We start from the raw sequence: 22,009 nt of genomic DNA, 5'->3' as shown, positions 1-22,009 counted from the left end.
AAACCATTTTATCGATGAATATTTTACAAATGAACTACTAGGACGGCGTATAAAATTGATAGTATATAATTATTACATCTTTTGATCATCAAATTATTTCCATTCATTAAATAGGTAACGATGTGTATAAGTATATAAAACGAAAATATATACACTTTACTACATCTCCTGGTAGTGATGTCAATATTACTTACCTTTTGATAATAAACGTGTATTATTATTATTTTCATTCATTACATAGGTGACGTGGTAGTTCAGTTAACTAGATAGTAGGACTCTAGTTTGCCAGAATTTGAGTGGTAGGTACTATCATAATGTCTATTTCTGCCTTCTTGTAACACTATGCAACCTTTTCCGGTTTAAACAAAATGATAGCCAATGTAATTCCAAGGCATTAATTATAATACTTAACACTGAACATTTAAAAGTAATGACCACATTAAAAGTTCAGCCAATTGTAGCGACCTCAAGTAATGCGGAGCCATGAGCGGCAATTTTGCAAGTATTGTTTTTATGTTGTTGTGATGAAATTAAAATGTTTTTTCTATATGCCACTTGCCAGCTTGCTGCTCCTTTCAGCACGAGGCCTTGCGAGGTTGCTTGATTCTCCATCCAGGTCCTCATTATCTGATGATGTTATTACTGGTAATAGGTATTTGTATAGTTTACAATCAAGCAAGTGACTTGCCGTTGTCAATTAAACACGAAAAGAATTTTAACGTGGGTATCAATATCACTTAGACTGTCGGTTTACTTGCACAATGTAAAAAATATTTCCTAATTACATGATTTTTCAGGGGAATACAGTCATTTTCCTGTAGTGTGTAGCATGCTCTTTAGGTAATTCGCCCTGGCTAGTGGTAGCGAAGCCAACATTAATATATGTATCACTGCCAAAAAATGAATAACCGCATGCGAAATTAATACCAGTCTAAAATACAACAATTTTCAATTATAAAGTTATCGACAGTCGATTTACCATCCATCGACAAACGCACGCACCATCACTACCCCGCAGCACTCGGTGTTGCGCGCGCGCCGCCACGCGTCGGTTATTTTTAACGAAAACTTCCGATCGACCGTACGATATTTTAAAATCATTATTAATAGAATTCCTATTACATTACGAATAATATTTAAAATAACGTATGTAAAACAAAATTCCAAAAGTGACAAAGCCCAGTGGAATTGCGTGAGAATAATGAATCACAGTATTTGAGACTGCAGTATACTCCTGAAGTTCGTGTGAAGTGTTGTGTTGTGAAAGATGTGCATTTTAAAACATTAGGTAATGTATTATTTATAAATTATGTTAAACCATAAATGTCGATGTAAATTCATAGTAATTTACGTCCGTCTGTTTTGCATTAAATATATTGCGGATTTATTTTTATCGGGCGATATATTAACATGTTTTATTTGAAAGATTTATGTTGGGAAACATTTAAGTGGTTATATAAAACATTTTTATGATAAATACATTTTATTATAATTACTCTGGTGTAACATAAAATTTTGCAAAAATATTTATTGTATTAAGTTGTCCATCACTATTAAGAATCAGATTTATTGTTATTTAAATATGAGCTGTATTCGCAATTATGCCAGTGATTATTCACCACGAATTTTTAAAGCGAGTTATTTTCTTATTTTTAAATTATTATAGTGAAACCTGCATTGGTATTTGCTTAGCCGTTTTTAGGCGACGTACGAACATATTGAATGATGTACTATATTAATATGTCGCTTTATGTATACAAAAAACATAGTTTAAACCATTTTTATCACATCAAAATATCAGGTATTCTATAACTCAAACATCGAAATAACCTCACTTTAATCTAAACAGACAAAAAATGTATTAAAATATATACTCACTAAGTAACACAAATAATCATCAGTAATTAAATTAATAAAATGCGATGAATTAATATTAATACGTCGGTGCTCGGTACACACCGCACGTAAGGGCGCGCACCTGTTCAGCGACTAACAACTTTTGGCACTCAATTTATCTAGTATTGTTTTAGTTACGCAAATTGTATTGCATTTACGTATTGTTTGGTAAAATTTACTTTATTTACATATATGTATTTTACATATTACATAGGGATTGATAGCCTAGTTGGGTGTGGAACGGACTGCCGAAGGAAATGTCCGCAGGTTCAAAATCTAAGGGCATACACCTCTGAATTGTCTAAAGTTATGTATGTATTCTTTGTAAATTATCGCTTACTTTAAAGGTGAAGGAAAACACGTGGGGAAACCTGCATACCTGAGAAGTTCTTTTTAAGAATTGGAAGGTATCTGAAGCTTGGCAATCTGCCCTAGGCCAGCGTGGCGGAATCGAAAGCCTAATCGCTCTCAGTAGTAGAGGAGACCCGTACCCAGCTGTGGGACAGTATATAATACAGGGCTGATATTATTATTATTTTACATATTAGTAGAATTAGGACGCTTGAAGTCTCTGTAAGTTTTATATAAGAGTTCATGTTTATCAATAAATTATAAGTTTTATATTATATTACAAATCATAAATACTTCACAAAACTGATAACTGGTGAAGATCTCACTGTGAATTTCATATAAGTGAAGTGTTTTCAGCAACATTAACTTCTGAGGCGTATAAATTGTCCAAGAATACTGTTTAGGAAAAATGCGGAAATCTCCCTCTGGATCATTCGCTAACGGATGTTACCGACGGTTAAAGTCTAATTATAACGCCTGGAACAGTTAATGCTATAAATAAGAAGCTTTGGACGGATTCACTTTACGATTGGCTTCGAAATTGATTGGGTTATTTTAGAGAAATAGGCAGAAATCATGCCTAGCCACAGTTCAATTTGATAATTATTTCTAACTGAAATCAGAAAAAAATCTGATATTATTCAAAAGTTTTAAGATTATATAGAGCGGATATTGGGAAGATTATCATACAAACATTTTGGGCTCAGGCGATGGCAACTCAATCTACCGTAAAATATTAAAACATGAATGAAAAATACTTCATATTTATTCCATGATTTGCACGTTTTTATGCGAATATTAGCATATTTTCTTTTAATATGTTTGGAATAATGTATAAGGTCGCTGTGACATCTTGTCATGCGGACATTTTAAATAAGACAGCGACTTATAACCAATTGATAATAACTTTTGGAGCAAAAATTTGGCCCAGATGTAAATGATGCCAAAACAATTAAACTTTGAATTGCTAAAGTGCATGATATCCTACTACGTACGTAATGGCGCGCTGAAATGTTCTCTATTTCCCAATACTTGGTATGAATATCCTTCAAACCAAGACTTGTCAGTGTTTTGACATAAGCCCTCGACTACAAGAGAATTATTTCGAAAAATCTTCGTTTAAAACAATTTTCGTCAACAATAGGCTTTATAAGTTTACTTTGTATGGCTGCCTATGGTAACTTCGCCGTATTCGTTTTATTTGTAAGGTAGTGTGACTTAATACCGTTTCTTAACAAGGTCCACCATCTAGATATGACGAAGCGTCCATACAACTTGATTCCTATCGCCTTCCTTTTTAGGTTTATTTACGTCTGCCTTAGTTTTTGTTTTCTGTTAAATTGATCGCGATATGTTAAGGCAATTTTTTGCCTCGGGTTACCTTTTGAAAAACTTCACCCTTCGCAACTTCCATCCAGGTTTCTTTTGTGTTTTAATGGAAATCATACTATGACTTTTTGTCAAATATTTTATAAAGTAATAATTGCAAATTATACTACTTCTTTATAATTTTTTATAACGTGTAAGGATATGTTGCAATTTAATTAAAATTCTTTCGGGCAATTTTTTTACCCTAATTATATCGGGGTGAGTGGTTTCTTTACCTTAGAAGTTCCATAATGGATTGTTTTTTTTTTTTATTAAAGTATTTTAGTGTTCCGATTGTGGTCTATCAGGACTTTGGACTAGGCCTCGATATTAACACTTCAGGGATAAATGCGTGATGAGTGTGTTTGTGTGTGTTGTGGGCGGGTCAAAAAAATCGCTGTTCTGTTTGTCCAGTTTTGAGATAGATCGAAAAAGACGATTGTCATCGTTTATTGAACACGGTAACTTGGCAAATTATTTTAAGCCACTGCACTTAGTAATTGAATTAATACAAATTTATAGCTCGTTTTTACGATCCTGTGTCATGCATGTGGGTCAAACGTGGAGAATTAAGTCCAACAGAACACTATAGGTCACATAGTGAGATACATTAACAATGATTTAATACTACAATAATAATAAATAATAATAATATCAGCCCTGTATTATATACCTGCTCACTGCTGAGCACGGGCCTCCTCTACTACTGAGAGGGATTAGGCCTTAGTCCACCACGCTGGCCTAGTGCGGGTTGGTAGACTTCACACACTTTCGAAATTCCTTTAGAGAACTTCTCAGATGTACAGGTTTCCTCTCGATGTTTTCTTTCACCGTTAAAGCGAACGATAAATTCACAAAGAATACACACATGATTATAGAAAAGTCAAAGGTGTGTGCCCTTGGGATTTGAACCTGCGGACATTCGTCTTTGCAGTCCGTTCCACACCCAACTAGGCTATCGCCGCTTGCTACATTGCTAAAATTAAATAAAAAAATTAAAACCCAAGAAATTTTACAAATATAATAATAACCGGCGTCTATTTTTCATCTATCCACAAGTTCCATTGACTATGTCGGCGAACAACGTCATGTCCGTCGGACGCGGGCCGTTTACAAATACTTCAACAGACGAAATAACATGTCACATCAAATGGAACGGCAACATCAATTATTTTTCATGTGGAATGTGTTCATTTGGGCTGATTTCAACGTTAATTATTAGGTTTGTAGTGGCGTTTTGTCGTGAAATTCACGAAGTACCGCTTAATACATACATTGAAGGGATAGGATACTTTGTTTGAACTCACGTGTGTATTCTAAATTGTTATGGAGTATTTTCAGGTGCGCAGGTATTCGGAAATCGTTTGGAGAAATTGGATGAGTATTTTCAAAGACATAAAACAGTATAATTAGATATAGACCGGCCATCAGGAGGAAATTTGTGTTCTAAAAGTTAATACTAATTGGTGATAAGTCTTTGTCTTATTTGAAGTATCCGTGTGGCAAGATGTCACAGCATACTTAGATATTAATACAAAATAACATATCTACAGAAAACATAAGCGCATTAAAAACGTGCATATCATGATATGGAAAAATGTGAAGTATTTTAAATTGGTGTTCTGCTATTTCACGGTACATTGATTAACAATCGCATGAGCGCAAAAATCCTGTATGACAATCTTCCCAATGTCCGATCTTTATAATCGTGGAAGTCTTTGGTATTCTAAATTCTTATGGACAATTCATGGACATTAAGGTATACGGATATCATATAGAAGAATCTCGGATGAGTATTCGAAATTTTTATGGAGAATTTTTAGCTTTGTAGGCTTCCGCACGATATTTTTTTACTAATCCTCTCTTAGTCTGTCAACACCCGCTATATCTTAGAAACAATATTTGTGGACGCTCTTAATTAACGGACGTATATATGGGAGCACATCTGGATTGTGTAATAGTCTGTTATTAATGTACTATTATCAGCCTTGTATTTTATACGCACTGCTGGAAATTGGCCTTCTCTACTACTGAGAGGTTTAAGGCCTTAGCCACGTAGGTCTAGAGTGCAGCGGTGAAAGGTGTATTTTTAAAAAGGGAACCCAACACAATAGATGTGTACTAATATGTGTAAATGTGGTGGCAAATCGTTTTGATGATGATTAGACTCTACATTAATTCTACTTAAAGGGTAGACGGTAGGATTCGCGTTACACGGACTCTTCTCCTCTACTGGAGTGGTTGGATATTATCACAGAGTAGGTGTTATATTATTTGTGAGTTATCGCTTGCTTTAACGGTGAAGGAAAACATCGTGAGGAAACCTGCATACCTGAGAAATTCTCTATAGGATTTTCGAGGGTGTGTGAAGTCTACCAATCGGTACTGGGCCAGCGTGGTGGACTAAGCACAAATCCCTCTCACTAGTAGCGGTAGCCCATGCTCAACAGTGGGACAGTATATAAAGCAGGGCTGATATTATTATTTAGGTGACATATTTAATATAATCACTAGCATATTCACAATTAGTTTCGGTCCTCTATATATAGATGGCGCTGTATCGATGACGTGCTAATTATATGACTGAGAGACATTTCGCTGAGAGATGCGATGACCAATCGGTTTGGTAGTATCCGGATTCCTGAGAAATTTGCGACTGAGTTGTTTCATCGGAATTTGCTGTTTTGGATTCAAATTATTTGCATATTTATTACAGTATTATTATAATATTATAGTGACCCACTTTTCAGAATGGGTTTTCTTTATTATTATAGCCTAGTTTAGTTCGGTCTTTTATTTAACATAGTGTGAAAATTACTATATTGGAAGACATTAAAATGTTTTATACTTAAATACATAATTATAATAAAATTTATTCCACACAAAAAAAACATAATCATTACACGAACAGATTACTTTGATTTTTTTTAACTCTCTTAATATACTAACTATATTTAATATCTCTAAACTGCTTATAAACAAATTTGAATGAATGAAAACAATAAAAATAATTTTCCGTGTAACGACTAAAGCATGCAGAATAAAAATCTTTATAACTGCACATTTTACCAGACTCAACCATATGTTTATGTGGGCCATCTCGGAATAACTTGGGTCAAAGACATCTCGCACACCTTGCGTGTATATTTAGAGTACATTTATCACTACAGTTCCGTGTTGCTGCAGAGATCAATTTGTTTTTTGGCTGAAATCGCTAATATATTTCTGCCAACGCGTGTAAATGTGTTCAGGTTGAAAGTTGTTAGAATTTAATTGGGTATTAATATCTAATATAATAGTATAGGAGTGTAGAGATTTGTAGCTTACTGAGTAATTCCGGAGATGTTTTTAGGCTGACCTAAGTTTTCAAGACATCTTCATTTAACACACACTCATTACACCTTTATCTCCGAAAGGGCAGGTAGAGGCAGCTAAAGTACACAATTTCACCTGTGTTTCGTCCCATAATGTGATAAAGGGCGAGCCTATCGCGATATCGGGCACAAATTTCATACTCCCGGCTAATATTGAGTAAAAAACCCGATAATATGTTGTCTGACTAGGACCTCACGAGGGTGTACAGGTACGCAATACAACTGCGCCACCAAGGATAACATTCTTTATTAATACCCGTTATTTAATATAATAATAATATCAGCCCTGTATTATATACTTGCCCACTGCTGAGCACGGGCCTCCTCTACCACTGAGAGGGATTAGGCCTTAGTCCACCACGCTGGCCTAGTGCGGATTGGTAGACATCACACACCTTCGAAATTTCTATAGAGAACTTCTCAGATGTGCAGGTTTCCTCACGATGTTTTCCTTCACCGTTAAAGGGAATGATAAATTCACAAAGCATACACACATGGTTTTAGAAAAGTCAGAAGTGTGTGCCCTTGTGATTTGAACCTGCTGACATTCGTCTTGGCAGTCCGTTCCACACCCAATTAGGCTATCGCCGCTTCCGTTATTTAATAGTATACATTTTTCTATTTACGTCCTATCATACAATCTGTTATAAAATTAACGTAATGCACCTAAAAGTAAACATTAATTTATTTGTTTTTAAGTGTTAAAGTTTAATAAAATCTGTAAACAAGTAAAAATATACGAAAAAAGATATTATTAGAAAACAAGCTGTGACTCAGCGTGTGATGGTAAACTGAAGTCATATTTTCCGCGAAAACCCGACGGATTTGATAAAAAAACGATTACTAAACGCACATGTGTTTAGGTCATATTTATGGATTCGATATAAACAGTCCAGCATTTGTAAATAGGTCGTATAAGCCGCGGCCTATACGCGGCAGATTTCAGAGGACGCTCAGTCGATTTAATTAATCATTCGTTTATTTAACTTTAGTGCCTTCCATAATACAAACAAATGGAAAATTACTAAGCATTTTAGAAACCTACAAACATACATACAGACATAAAACTACCTACATGGGGCTAACACTCATAAAAAATATAAATCCGGCACTGGATATAAATATGTCGGAACAAATCATCGGCTCATGATTTTCGAATATGGTATATCAGTATTTGAATTAAAATGATGTAAACACAAAAATCACGCCTTTATCACCGTGGGATAGGCAGAGGTGCAACTAAAACCCAATATCACTTTGCAACAGCTAAATGCATTTGGATGAAATTTGGCACAAGGATAGACAATATCCTCGATTAACATAAAGGCTACCTTTTATCTCGGTCGTTCGCTTCCGTGGTAATTTTTATTTAACGTGTAGATGGCGCTGGTGTCTTAAAGATGGCGGTTTGTATCGTTACAATTATTTTGGGAGTTGTAGCAAGAAAGACTTGTCAGGTGGGCGAAGCCGCAAGCAACACCTAATTACTCATAGTCATCTCTTTGGTAGCTAGTGAAAAACTGGTAGTTTTGCTAAGTTAGGACCTATTTATCTTCACTTTTGAGTAGCACGACGAGTCCTTCATAATTTTATTAAATATATAAATCTTCTCCTCTTACCTCCTAGTTCGAGCTTGCATCTTTGGTTAAATTATATTAAAATAAAATAAAAATAAAAACAAATTATGTTACTCTTTTTTTATTTTGCCACTAGCCCTATATATCGGTAGTTGTATAAGTACCTCTCAATAATTATTATCATATATTACCTATCATTAAGTGCCACTATATTCCCCAGCGTGACTAATATTTTTTTTAAGTTTTCTCACCAAGGAATCAAAATCCAACATCCAATCAAAATTCGCAAGACCGATGAAGCAATATAATTCAACAATATCAAATACAAACAATGGATTTCGCTTCACGTACAAATTGAAAGGGAACAAAGTTGCCGGCCGCGCGACGCCTGCCCGACATTATCTGAAAGGCGGTGCTTGGGGCTATTACAAACGCGAGACACTCGCTGTTTAGGTCAGGGATGGCGAACAGTGGCGAAGAGTTCATGTAAAATTCCTACCGGCTTTCCTTTCGTAATTCATGTAAAATCTACATAAATAACATCACGCATTTATCCCCGAAGGGGTATGCAGAGGCGCAACTAGGGCACCCACTTTTCGCCAAGTATGTTCCGTTCCATGATGTGATACGGGGCGAGCCTATCGCCATATCGGGCGCAAATTTCAGACTCCGGGCTGATACTGAGCAGAAAAACCCAAATATCATTTTGCCCGACCCGGGATTCGAACCCAGGACCTCAAAGCGCTATTGTACCGGACATGCAATACAACTACGCCACCGAGGCAGTCATGTAAAATCTAATTATCATTATTTTAATTTGTGTTCGGATACTGAAGTGACTTTGATTAAAATAATAAGAAATATCACACTTTCAGAAACACTTACATAAATATTTTACCAACCAACCGACTAGTATGACTGTCAACGACCAGCTGCCCCAGTCTGTCAACGCTGTGTTTTTTTTAACAAAATGTGTGACAAATACCCTCACAAAAATATTTTTATGCTGACATTTGCAGATTGCATTCATGCCTATTAGTACTTAAGTATATGTCATGTCGGATTCCATTGCGAAAAATATGAGTCTTTAATGGTTAACGTTGCAGTATTTATAGAAAAGAATTTTCCAAATAGGTTCTTAAATTACCGAGATCTGAGGTAACAAACATCTAAATAAAAATAATTTTAGTCAACTAAACCCAACCCAAAAACACAATTGATATGTTTCACACACAGTACGACTATCGCGATGAAATGTTACGCCTCTGCCTACCCCTGACACGGGGAAAAGATGTTATGCTGTATGTATAAGTATATGAGACGTACAGTCAACCAAACTCAATGCAAAAACATAACTAAATACGTCACAGGAAAGCTAAATTCGCGATTTCGTTTTCTTGGACGACATAATTATTCTAGTTTTTTTAATTTTAAAACCAAACTACCGAAGCGATCTTGGAAAAAAATGTATGGGACCAATCTAGAGAGAAATTCTTTCGAATAAAAAAAGAATTTTCCAAATCGGTTCATAAATGAGCGAGTTCTGAGGTAATAAACATACAAAAAAAAATCACGTCGAATTGATAACCTCCTCCTTTTTATTGAAGTCGGTTAAAAATACACGTCGAATTGATAACCACCTTTTTTTTAAGTCGGCTAAGTAATAAAATATGGCCGGTAACGTGCTAACTAGAACCGGTTCATCTATCCGAGTGCCCCTGTTTAGCAACTTATTTTATGTCCAATAACGTTTTAAAAGGGTCATCTTGGCTAATAAACATACACACATCACGCATTTATTCCCAGGGGTATGCAAAGGCGCAACCAGGGCACCCACTTGTACTCTTGGTAACCTTCTTAATAAGTCTATTCTTTATATAAACATACGCTTTGTAAATTGAAGTTTTATGATCCCAAACTCTGTTCTAGTGGCCGCACAAAGAAACCACTGTCGCGCTTGTCAGCGGCTGTTTATTGTCGCTGAATAATACAGGGGTTTTGTACACGAAGCCGCTCGCTGCCTTTGACGAAGGTGCTGTCAGCTACTCAAATGAACAACGCTGATTAGCGAAGTCTTGTCTCAAGCTGTAGATATCAGTGGCGAAGGATCGTAAGCGGATTCCTATCGGCTTCCCTTTTGTAATATATGAGCAAACTATAATGATTTCTTATGTTTACGTGAATGTTAGACATTTAAATTAAACTATTTTACGGATTTTAATATTTTACTTTGTCCCGACGTTTCGAAGACTTTGCAGCCATCATGGTCACGGGGGGGGGGGACTGAGGTGTTGTTCATCCGCAAAGTCAGAGTTACAATTTACAATATCTATCTACATTTTATAAATATACAACTTCGTAAAGTCTTCGAAACGTCGGGAGAAAAGTAAAATATTAAAACCGCGATAAAAGTCGTAAAATAGTTTAATTTAAATATGAGCTAACTATTAAAATTAATTATATTAATAAATAAATAATTAATATTTATAGCATAGTAAAAAATCTAATTATAATTAGTATTAGTACCTACATTTTGTGTCAACTTTTCTTTTGAAGTATTTCACTCTCTACCGGTAGGTATACACTCTTGTGCAAGAAATCGTGTAGGTAGAGTGTGGTATGACAGTCTATTTTTGCCACCGAGCAATAGTGTACAGAGTTGTGTTTCAGGATAAGCCTATTGTATGTTAATTCATATCAACGTCTAGTTATGTGGCAATCTGTGGAGATTTTCAACAAACACTTTCACAATTAATGATAATAAAATTAAGGAAATAATAAAATTATAATACTCCTTTGCAGAAAATTAAATTCTTTTCCACGTGCAGTAGAAAGCCTAATTGAATCTTGGCATAGGACCTCTATTTACAGGCGTAGGAAGTACTAACAGAACCCAATCACGCTGTATTGACTGTTCCAGCACAATAAAAGCAATCGACAGCTTATTATATCAATTGCATTTAAGTGAAAGATTTGATTGTAGTTAAGAATTTATTAAAATGTTGATGTGACAAATACATCACGTTTTTAACACCGAAGGGGTAAGCAGAGATGGAACCAAGGCACACTATTTTCGCCAGAATTTGCGCCCGATATGGTGATATGCTCACCCCCTATCACATCATAGGACGGACACACAACGAAAATTGGATGCTCTTGGTTGATATTATTGTTTGCTATTAATTATATATCCTAGCTTTTGTCTACTGCTAAGTCCGCATATAAAATAATTACTATAAGACTTAAGGATTATGTGGCTTCTATTAAAATCAAACTATTTCTCTCTCTCTCTATTGTTTTACTTTTCCCCGACGTTTTGAAGACTTTGCAGCCTTCGTGGTCACGGGGAGGACTGAGGTGTTGGTCATCCACAAAGTCTTAAAAGTCGGTTTTAAATTATAAAACCGCGATAAAATCCGAAAAATAGTTTAATTTTAATGGTTAAAATTCGCGTAAATATAAGAAATCAATATGTGACTTCTAGTTACTGAAATAATTTTCATAATCGTAGCAGTAGTTTTTATTAGAGGGTTCAGGATATATTTTTTTTTACCTTTATATAATAGTATTTTCATTATCATCATTAGCGAAAGGAACTCCACTGCTAAACAAAAACCTCATAGCATTGTATTTTATACATATAATATATTCAAACATCCCAACACCTGATCTAACTAAATATTTACAAGAATCGAATCTGCGACTTCCCATTTCCTAATTGGCTATTTATATAATATCCTACAAAGTTTCATTTCAGTTTTTTTTAATAAACCTATAATATTCTATGATTTTTTTCCTCTAACAAATGATTAATGTACATAGATTGGGATATCTTGCTTCCGTCGGGAATCGAACTCCAACCATTGATTGAAGGTCATGTTATCTAGAATTGCACCTACTATGAGTTCATTGGCTTAAATAAAACTTCCTATTCATAGTATTTGTGCTAGAAATGTTTTAAAAAGAACCTTAATTATAGTAGGTTTAAACCATAAAGTAAGTTTATGTAAATCAAGAATATTATTATTATTAAAACATAATTAGATTGTGTTACAATAATTAAAACAATTTAAAATGTTATCCATTTCAAAACACGTAATTAATTATAAATACATTACATTCAACAGTTAAAAATTCCTTATTATTTTTTTATTAATTAGTCACGAAACGCCGTAGTACGGGCGGCTCTACGAATGCCCAGGGGTCTCGTAGCCGACCGTAGCACGTTACTACGCGGCTACGCTGCTACTGCGTAGAGCCTCATCGCGATTCACTATTGAGTTAGATAGTTGTATGCGACCTATATTTTTAAAGTGGTCTTTATATGTTCAGAAATTGTGTTAGGGGAATATAAATTTGTTTCAGGCAATTTAGTAACTAACTCTGGCGAAGGGTAAAATTTTTAATACTAATATGCAGAAATGCGGTCTTCAAGTCGTACTAATGATAATAAGATTTCACATAAGAGACGAAAGCCGGCAAGAATCTGGTTATATGCACCCGTTGCTAATACTAAGTACTAAGTAATATTGGCTATATTATGTGCAATTTTCTCATACTAGCTAAGATAAACTAACTTGCTTAGTTTCAGTCTGCGTTGGTATAAAGGCAGACGTGCCACTAACCGTTAGGTGAGCAGTTTGTTCGTCTGTTAAAAGCGGCTAGTAAGTAGAGAAAGGAATAGTAAACTCCAGCTATTGAGCTGGAAAAAGGAATTAATATTTCCGGTTAGTCCGATATTTTGAACAAGGCTCATTCTTCAATAGACCCTAGACATCAATTTACTATTCCTATTTAAAGATGGTTAAGATTTTAGTTTAATGAGTCCTAACAATCATGCTATAATCAATAAAATAATCAACGCTAATACAATCGACAGTGTAAACTTACTTATATTTCCAGTTTAATTTCCAACTAAAGATAGTGTATTTTTAGATTCGAAATAATATTAATCTAATATTTGAGATGGAAATTTTCTGGCAAATAAGGCGATTTGTTACCTATCATGTTATGGATCGGATGTTAGACCAGCGAAACAAGAGGAGTAGTCACGTCTCTGCCTACCTCTAGGTATAAAAGCGTAAGCTTAAACTATTTTGTGTTATCTTATGAAACATTTACCCAAATAGATAACAAGACATCAAACAAAGCAAATTCCGTACTAAATATTTTGTCTTGAGTATGCTGATGTTTGCAATGCCAACTCATACGCCTACCTAACTGATGATGTACAAATAAATAAGTTATAAACACCATAACAGATATTCGTGCCGTAATAACCGATATATATCTGTTTACTCGCATCTTATTGGCATGGTAATGTTACCCCACCGTGACCTATATTTAGACGAAACCTCAAACCAACCTACACTGTCTAACATCTTCATAAAATATCACAATAATTACATTATAATGAAAATGCATGGGTGCAATTGTTTGCCATTTCGAATAATACCTTTGCACCGAAGAAAATGGGGTCATACCACCCGCGAGAAGTTGGCTGCGTATCGGCGCGCATCCGAGCGAAGTGAGAGCGGGTTGCGCGCGCAACCGCCGTGCCCAGTCCGACCGACACTCCGCCGCTCGCAAAAAAATAAAAAATAACAATAAAAAAAAATCAAGGCGTGTAAAATCGAAAATGGCGACGCGTGCCGAACCCCCCGTGTGTTGACTATCACGAATGATGTTCATGTCGTGCGTGAAGTGTGCTTCAGTAACGCCAGTGAATGTGCTAGTGATGAGTGAAACGTAGTGTCGCTCAAGGATTCTGTAAGTCGAAAATTATTTTATATATTTTTTTAAATATTAATACCAATTAACAACTTTATACACTCAATTAATTTCGATAATTTTGTATGTAAATATTAGTTTCGAACCGTTTTAATAAAGCCATATGGCGGTTTGATATTAAATCTGTTAGCTCACAACGCTCAGCGCACTGTTCTTAAATAAATAAAGATGTTATAAATACAACGATACTTAAACAAAACAATATATTATGCACGTAAATATTTTAACAGAACTGCTGCGAGGTTTTTTAATATTTTGTATCTACCTTTTAACATATTTTTAAGGTGCATTGAAGTAGAGAAGTATATTTTGTGTAAATATCCTGTAAATGCAGTGGGAATCCTTATCATCCTGTTTATATACGACTTACTGTTTGTGAATACGTTGAAAATGTTTAATTCTATCAAATTTTATAGGAATTTGATCTCTATCATATATCGTTTCGCTATATCATACATTCCCCAAAATAATACCTACGTTTGTAGAGTCAATACTATTTTTTATTTATTCTCAACTCATCGTAGTGCTGAACGGATTTTAGTAGACTTCGCTATTTTAAATGACACTTCAATAAACATAATATAACGATAAACAAATTCTTTAGAACAATGTCAATAAAATTGCACACGTACAAAATTAGTCAAATTTTCTATGATTTGATATAAACACAATTCGTTCTAAACACCTCTCTATTCATTGTTGTTTGCTCTTCTGTATTCTGTGACTAAATAAATCATTTAGGTGGTATTAGTACTCATAAATATGGGAACAAGTATAAAAGCCCTGGTATAAGAAGAACAAGACTTCTTGAAAAATGAATTTGATTTCGTATACTTATACTTACTGTCCTACTGTTGGGCATGGGCCTCCTCTAATAGTGAGAGCATTTACGTATTGTAATTCTTTTTATTACAATAATTTGCAACTAGGATCGCCCCCTATCATATCACGGACGTACACATAGGCGAAAAGTGGATGTCCAGGTTGCACCTCTGCCTACCCCTTTGGAGACAAATGTATTATGTGTATTTGTAAAATATGTGATTATTTTCAACCATAATACAGATATTCCTTACCTCTATCAATACGACTAACATAGGATCACGATACTCATAAAGACGTAAGCACTAGGAAGAGTCCTAATTAGTAGAAAAGCGCTTTGCCAAGCAAACTTCCATATAGAGTATCGACATACAAACTAATTCCACTCCCAGACTATTTCTTCCATCGAGAATTGAACGTTAAACCACCAAGTTTCACAGTATATCATTAATCCAGCGACGATTCGTCGTAAATAATTAATAACATCATCATTACAGAGTGTAATTTACTCAGGTTTTTATGATACAATTGTAATAGTAAGTCAAATATTAGTAGAAAGACAATGGATCTGTTTCACAAGTATCAGTTAACAATTACCATTTAATATTAAACAGCTACTGTAGATAGTAATCATTTTGACCAATTATTTGGGAGTGTAGATTAAAGTGACTTTTGTATTTGGTCGGCTTATACTTTTATGAGATGAGTAGCATTTACTCAGAAGTTGTAAAACAGGCACTTAAAATACTGCCGCTCTGGGGTAAAATTTTGTGATAGTAACTTCTTCCGCGGCTCTAATTTGCTATGGAATTCTATTCTTCCAAAACCAGCCTATAGCAATGTGGGGTCAACGCAACTTTATTACACAAGTTGCAGGAATCTTAATTACGACTGCTTGCCTAACGTCAACGCTTTTTTGCAACACCGAATACACGCCCATGCACGGGGGACATGTGTCAGGACCCTAAGCATTCAGTTAAGTGTGTATATCTCATGGTTGTCAATTCACATTGCGGCCTTTGAGGGTTCGCGAACATTTCCCTTTCTTCTCCCCTTCGCACTTTCCAAGATATTTCTCTTCCCTCACACTTCCATTCCAGCTATCCCCTCCCATATATCCTCTAGGGCTCTGCAGCCGCTAAGCTGGGGGATTCCAGTATCTCATTCGCAGGTTTCCCCCAGGGTTACTGCGGGATCCGATACAAAAACAAACTTCTTGGAGAATCAATATTCTTCATTATCATTGTCATTACTTACGCGCTGTAGGGTCACACTGCTGGATATCCCTGAGTATCCTTCTCTCATACTGTGTTACTTCTTACTGTATTGAGCCAGTCCATTCTTATTTATTCCACTATAACTATATATTTAAAGAACAGCAGACCCCGGTGTTTGTTCATTGAAAGGAAAAAAAAGGCATGATTTAACATCATCTATATCTATCTATACTTATCTATACTTATAATAAATCTGTAGAGAGGTCAATTCTGTACATGAAATATATTTCCAAAATAATTATCAGGGGGTGATTAGGGATCGATACTGATGCCAAAAATGCAATTAGTAAAATTTTTGTCTGTCTGTCTGTCTGTCTTTCTGTCTGTCTGTCTGTCTGTCTGTCTGTCTGTCTGTCTGTCTGTCTGTCTGTCTGTCTGTCTGTCTGTATAACCGTTATAGAAACAAAAACTACTCGACGGATTTTAACGAAACTTGGTACAATTATTTGTCATACTCCTGTGCTGGTTATAGTATACTTTTCATTACGCTACAATTAATAGGAGCAGAGCAGTGAAGGAAAATGTTGGGAAAACGGGAGAAGTTACTCCATTTTTAAGCTTCCGTCGCGTGTGCAACCTTAATGGTTAAAGCTACACAGAAATCATGTATGACGGAAATGTTCTCCTTAAAATTATGTAAAAAATATCCCACGACAGCATATGTCTATCTTTTATGGTTGACTCACAATAACACGTGTAACTCCCGATAGCTTAGCAGTTCGAAACTTTCTCATTATATTTGTCTACTCTTACGTTTATAACACTCTCAGTCATCCCTAATTAAAAAGTTAACATTATTAATTTTTCCATAAAAAAGAATCATAGAAATCGGTATAGAAACACCAAAGTTATACATGAAATACGCTAATAATAAGCCATCACGCGTGAATACTGAATCATGCTATAAGCTTCCTTCGATTTCACCAGGATCCCATCATCAGACACTAACAGGACAATCGAACCACCTGCATACCACCATACTTAAAAAAACATCCCGACAAATTGAGCACCTCCTCCATTTTTGAAGTCCGAAATCCACGCGGGCGAAGCTGCGAGCGGAAGCTAGTTTTTAGAATAAATTTCTAGCAGTTTTTTGTTAGCGCACATCTCGGAAACTAAAATGGATTTTCATGTACTTTTCACACCTGGACAGAGTATAATTTCAAGCAGATAGGCCTTGTTCGTAAATATGCATTAACAGATACTCAAACACTTATTGCTACGACGCCCGTCTCGAAATTTTTGGCGCAATCAGCAATTCAAATATTGACCCCGAAGTTGCATCGCGAGAGCGCTAGGCATACGGTATGCTAATGAGTCGTATACAACATTTGACGCGCAACATGTTGCGTGCTTGCACAACAGTACTTTGCATATTATTTTCCCCTACATTCTAAGTATCTTAAGGATTATTGTAATTGGATAGAGTACGTAGTGTTATGGGCAGTTGTATCGCTTACCATCAGGCGAACGGCAAGCTAGTACCGTCATTCAAAAAACTCTTGGGTAAGAGTTTGTTTTAGTTAATATCATTCGTTTTTTTATGCCATCAGTCAATGAGCAAGAAATGTTATTTGAAAGAGATTGCAAGCTGTACTCTTTGGACATTTATTTCTCAAGGTATCGTGGACAGTGAAATACTCCACTGATAGTACCTTGAACTAAATTAATCATCAACAGTTAGTTGATAGAGTCTGTGCATTTTATAATTTTCATATTGTTTGTTTATTTTTTATGGTTCACTGTACCTTTTAGTTTTGCTGTGAGACGTGGTACTATCTTATCGAGCAACCATAGTTTAGCTATAAATATGACTGCAGCGTGGTTTCCAGCTTAAAAATGTATCAATTTCGATGAGAATAACTTTCTATGAAGTCACTTAAAAACTAGGTTCTGTTCGGGGATTTGTCCGTGACTAAAACTATCTCGATAAAAATCGTATCTGTACTTTTTCTTTGCAAAAGCAGTGTATGTTTTAATCTAGAATGAAATATTAGAGCGGCAAATTTTATCCAATCCAGCATTTTCTGCGTTTATTAGGTTTCCGTACTTCAAATACCTTCCATATTGTAATGTTATGGATTTCATTCTACAATAAAAATACCATAACTATGGCTCGATTGTCGTGGTGGGTGAACTTTTACTTATATTATACATACACGTTTGTACGGAACCCTCGGTGCGCGAGTCCGACTCGCACTTGGCCGGTTTTTTTAACAAACATCGGAACATCTTTAAATCACATATAATAGTAGGAAGGATATCATGGTATTGCGTCGTTCCATTGCACGCACAAACATACGAACTATCACTATATTAAGGAAGTATCAATTTGTTTTTTCTTGTATACTAGATGAAAACTCCATTTACCAGACGCTAGGTCTGAAACCCAGACTCCAGACAAATATTTGCATTGCCACAAATATATGTACCGTCGGAATCGAACCTATTGCGTCACACACGAAGGTCGACTGACTAATCGGACAGTTAAATAAACACGTGCATAAAACTAACTCGGATGCGGTTTTAATTGATATGTAACTTGTAGATTTACTCTATATATAGTATAGTCTAGAGTAGAGGTTCCCAAACATTTTTCTCTCATAGATCCTTTTCCAAATTTTGCTGATTGCGTTTTTAAGTTTCATAGAGAAAGCGACTTTACTACTTTGCGACTCCTATCAATGTTATCTGCCTACATTGACAGGTGAAGTCAAGCCAACATTTAAGTACTTTACTATCAAACCAAATAAATTTTCATGGAAGCCCGCTTACGAATTGTGGATCCCCATTTTTTGATCACACCAATGTAACCACCGTCAAGTTTCCTGTGGACCACTGGAGGTCCACCTGGACCACATTGGGAATCTATCGTCTAGAGAAAAAATTCTAATACTTGGATCCAAACAAACCAATGTTTGCAAACTGAATAATTTGTAACTAGCTACCTACCCCTACTGCGTATAAGTAGCACTAATTATTGTAATCTATATCAAGATGACTTAGTGGTGCGATAATTACCAAACTTCGCATGATTACCCGCGAGCCTAATTTGAAGATTATCTAAAAACATATTAAAATCGTTTTAGCAGTTTTGAAGTCCATAGGAAATTACATATACATATATTTTTATATAATATAGATACTACGTTAACACACGGCTCCATCCGCGCGAAAATCTTCCCAGATATAAAAGTCATTACTCTAAGAAATGGTCTAACTTTGTGTCAAATTTATTCTCAATACACACTCTTCGTGTAATCTCTTTACTACTCGCATTTACTTAACAGTAAGGCATGTTTAATCCATTCTAATTTAACCCCACTAACACCAACCCCAGCTGACGCAAATGTCATTAACAATAAGCGACAGACGTCACCGACCGTCACTGGTTTGCATAAAAAGTGCAATAAAGAGACGTATACATTCGCGGACGCTGTAACCCGGTCATGGAAACACATGGGATTTTGTTTTGTCTTTAAAATGTGCGTTTCGTATAATTGATAAACTAGGTTTAATTCACGGTTTTGATAATATTAATTCACCAGTTGCGAAAGCAGTTCTCACCAGAGAATGACGGACAAGAAACTCTGGTGTTGCTCTTTTCAAAATCAGTTTGAGGTATAAAATACAGTACATGATACAAAGAAACAATATATTATTGTTGTTTTGATTACTTGAATACATCTTGGATTAAAGTCATAAAGTTAAAAATGATACTAATTTTATAAAGATATTAAAGTATCTCTGTTATGCTTACACGGAATAAGCCGATTTCGCTGAAATCATGCAGTGACCCCTTCAAGGCATATATGTAATATGTATACAATTTTATCTGCTTCTCAAGACACATAAGTTATTAATTAACGTATTGATTACTAGCCCATTACTACAGGGCGAAGTGGATACTGAAATTCTTAAATATTTATTACAAGAGCGTCGCTTTCCCGCCTCAATTACGCCCCCGTATGTCCCCGCCTGATGCATCCGTGCTCAACAACGCGATGCCGCCTTCGATAGTATACATCCACTCTAGATAAAATGTGGCTTATGTACTCATTCTTTGTGATACCGATGACGCAACTGATCGCCCTGATAAGTGAGATTCCGGGGTTCGATCCCGGGGAGAAATGTTTACGCAATTTATAAACGAAAGCTATATAAAGTATATTAAGTACATTATATAGAGCTTTTTGTATGTGCATGTTACATACAAAAAGCTCTATACGAAGTTATCCTAATGTACCTAATGGTATGTGGAGTGGGATCAAATAGAATGGCAACAGATGAGAGATGATTATCCCTCGCCAGTCGACATAATTATGCCGGCCTGTTGGAACCGGATATATACAGCACTACGTGGGCTACTTCGCCATCCCCGTAAAAATTTAACCCTGCATTAAAGTGGGGAAGGAATAAATAGAAGCAGACTATTCTTATCATCAGATCTAGGGGTAATTTCTTCGCCTTATGACGCTAGATTATAGTTTGCCCTACACCTTATTAAATGACCTTGAATCTTTTTCCAAGGGTATTAAAAGTCAAATGTCAGTGTCGTAAGTTTAATATTTAGGTCTCTTACTTAAGCACTATGTATTCCTTAAAAGCTTGGTCTAGTTCTCGAAGTTTACTTATTGTCCTGGAAATCTAGATCAAATGAAGTTCGGTTATAATCATTTAAAAAACTGGCACGCGGACTGATAGAAGCCAAATGGCGAAGTTGTGTTGAAATTACTTTGTTCCTACTTTCTTCTTGTTTAAGAAATCAAGACATTTGATTATATTTTTTATTTCTTGCTATGCAAAACAATTAACATTAAAATTATTTTTTTATCTGTACTAATATTACAGTGTAGGAAAGTTTGTTTGTTTGTAGGTTTGTAGGGGCTAATCTATGAAACTAGTGAACTGATTTTTAAAATTATTTTACTAATAGGAAGCAACATTATGCTATTCTTCTTTTTTATTCTGGAAAAATATTTACACCGAAAAAACTTCATCACGCGGACGAAGCTACGGTCAAAACCGAGTTTGAAATGAGGTTAATCCTTTTTAAACTAAAATGTATTTACTTTAAATTCAGTAAAGAAAAAAAAAGTATACAAGCGATTTGAATTGTTGAAATTGTTTAGCTATTTTTGTAGCTGACTGAACGTCATTTTGCTAGATTTTTAAATGTCTAACCCTTTAGCCAACCGCTTGCTTTGTAGCCGCGTGCTGAGGCTTAGAAACGTCACGCTGGTTGCTAGACAGGCTTTGACAAAGTTTTAGACTGCACTTTTGTTCCGAAACAACAAAGCCAATGAAATATTGGTGCGTGTTCATAATATATAGAGAATGCGTTTTCGATGTGATAAGCATCACAGCTTAACAAATAAAATTTTAATAAAATATTTATCAAAAATAGGTTAGTAATTGTTAACATGACTGTCAACTAATCATTTGGTATCCGTTCAGACATTTGTTGAAGTAACGGTACATTTTGTAGTCATTTTAATTACGAAAGGGATATTATTTGCCGCAGTTTTTATAGTGCTTATCGACATCAGTTTGC

The 22,009-nt window shown here is 35.3% G+C and overlaps 1 protein-coding gene across 3 annotated transcripts in view; it reads left to right on the top strand.

Moving 5' to 3' along the window:
- Positions 1 to 1,026: 1,026 nt before the first annotated feature.
- LOC115449641 (muscle calcium channel subunit alpha-1) overlaps positions 1,027 to 22,009 on the top strand; it is a 94,246-nt gene continuing 73,263 nt past the window's right edge. For all 3 annotated transcript variants that reach the window (XR_005112447.1, XM_037439385.1, XM_037439389.1), the window contains exon 1: positions 1,027 to 1,288. The gene's annotated coding sequence lies outside the window, so the exon portion shown is untranslated. The remainder of the gene's footprint in view (positions 1,289 to 22,009) is intronic.

The sequence above is a fragment of the Manduca sexta genome, chromosome 3 (genome assembly GCF_014839805.1).
Source record: "Manduca sexta isolate Smith_Timp_Sample1 chromosome 3, JHU_Msex_v1.0, whole genome shotgun sequence".
In the NCBI taxonomy this organism is placed as follows: Eukaryota; Metazoa; Arthropoda; class Insecta; order Lepidoptera; family Sphingidae; genus Manduca; species Manduca sexta.
This window is presented reverse-complemented; position numbering and strand designations above follow the sequence as displayed.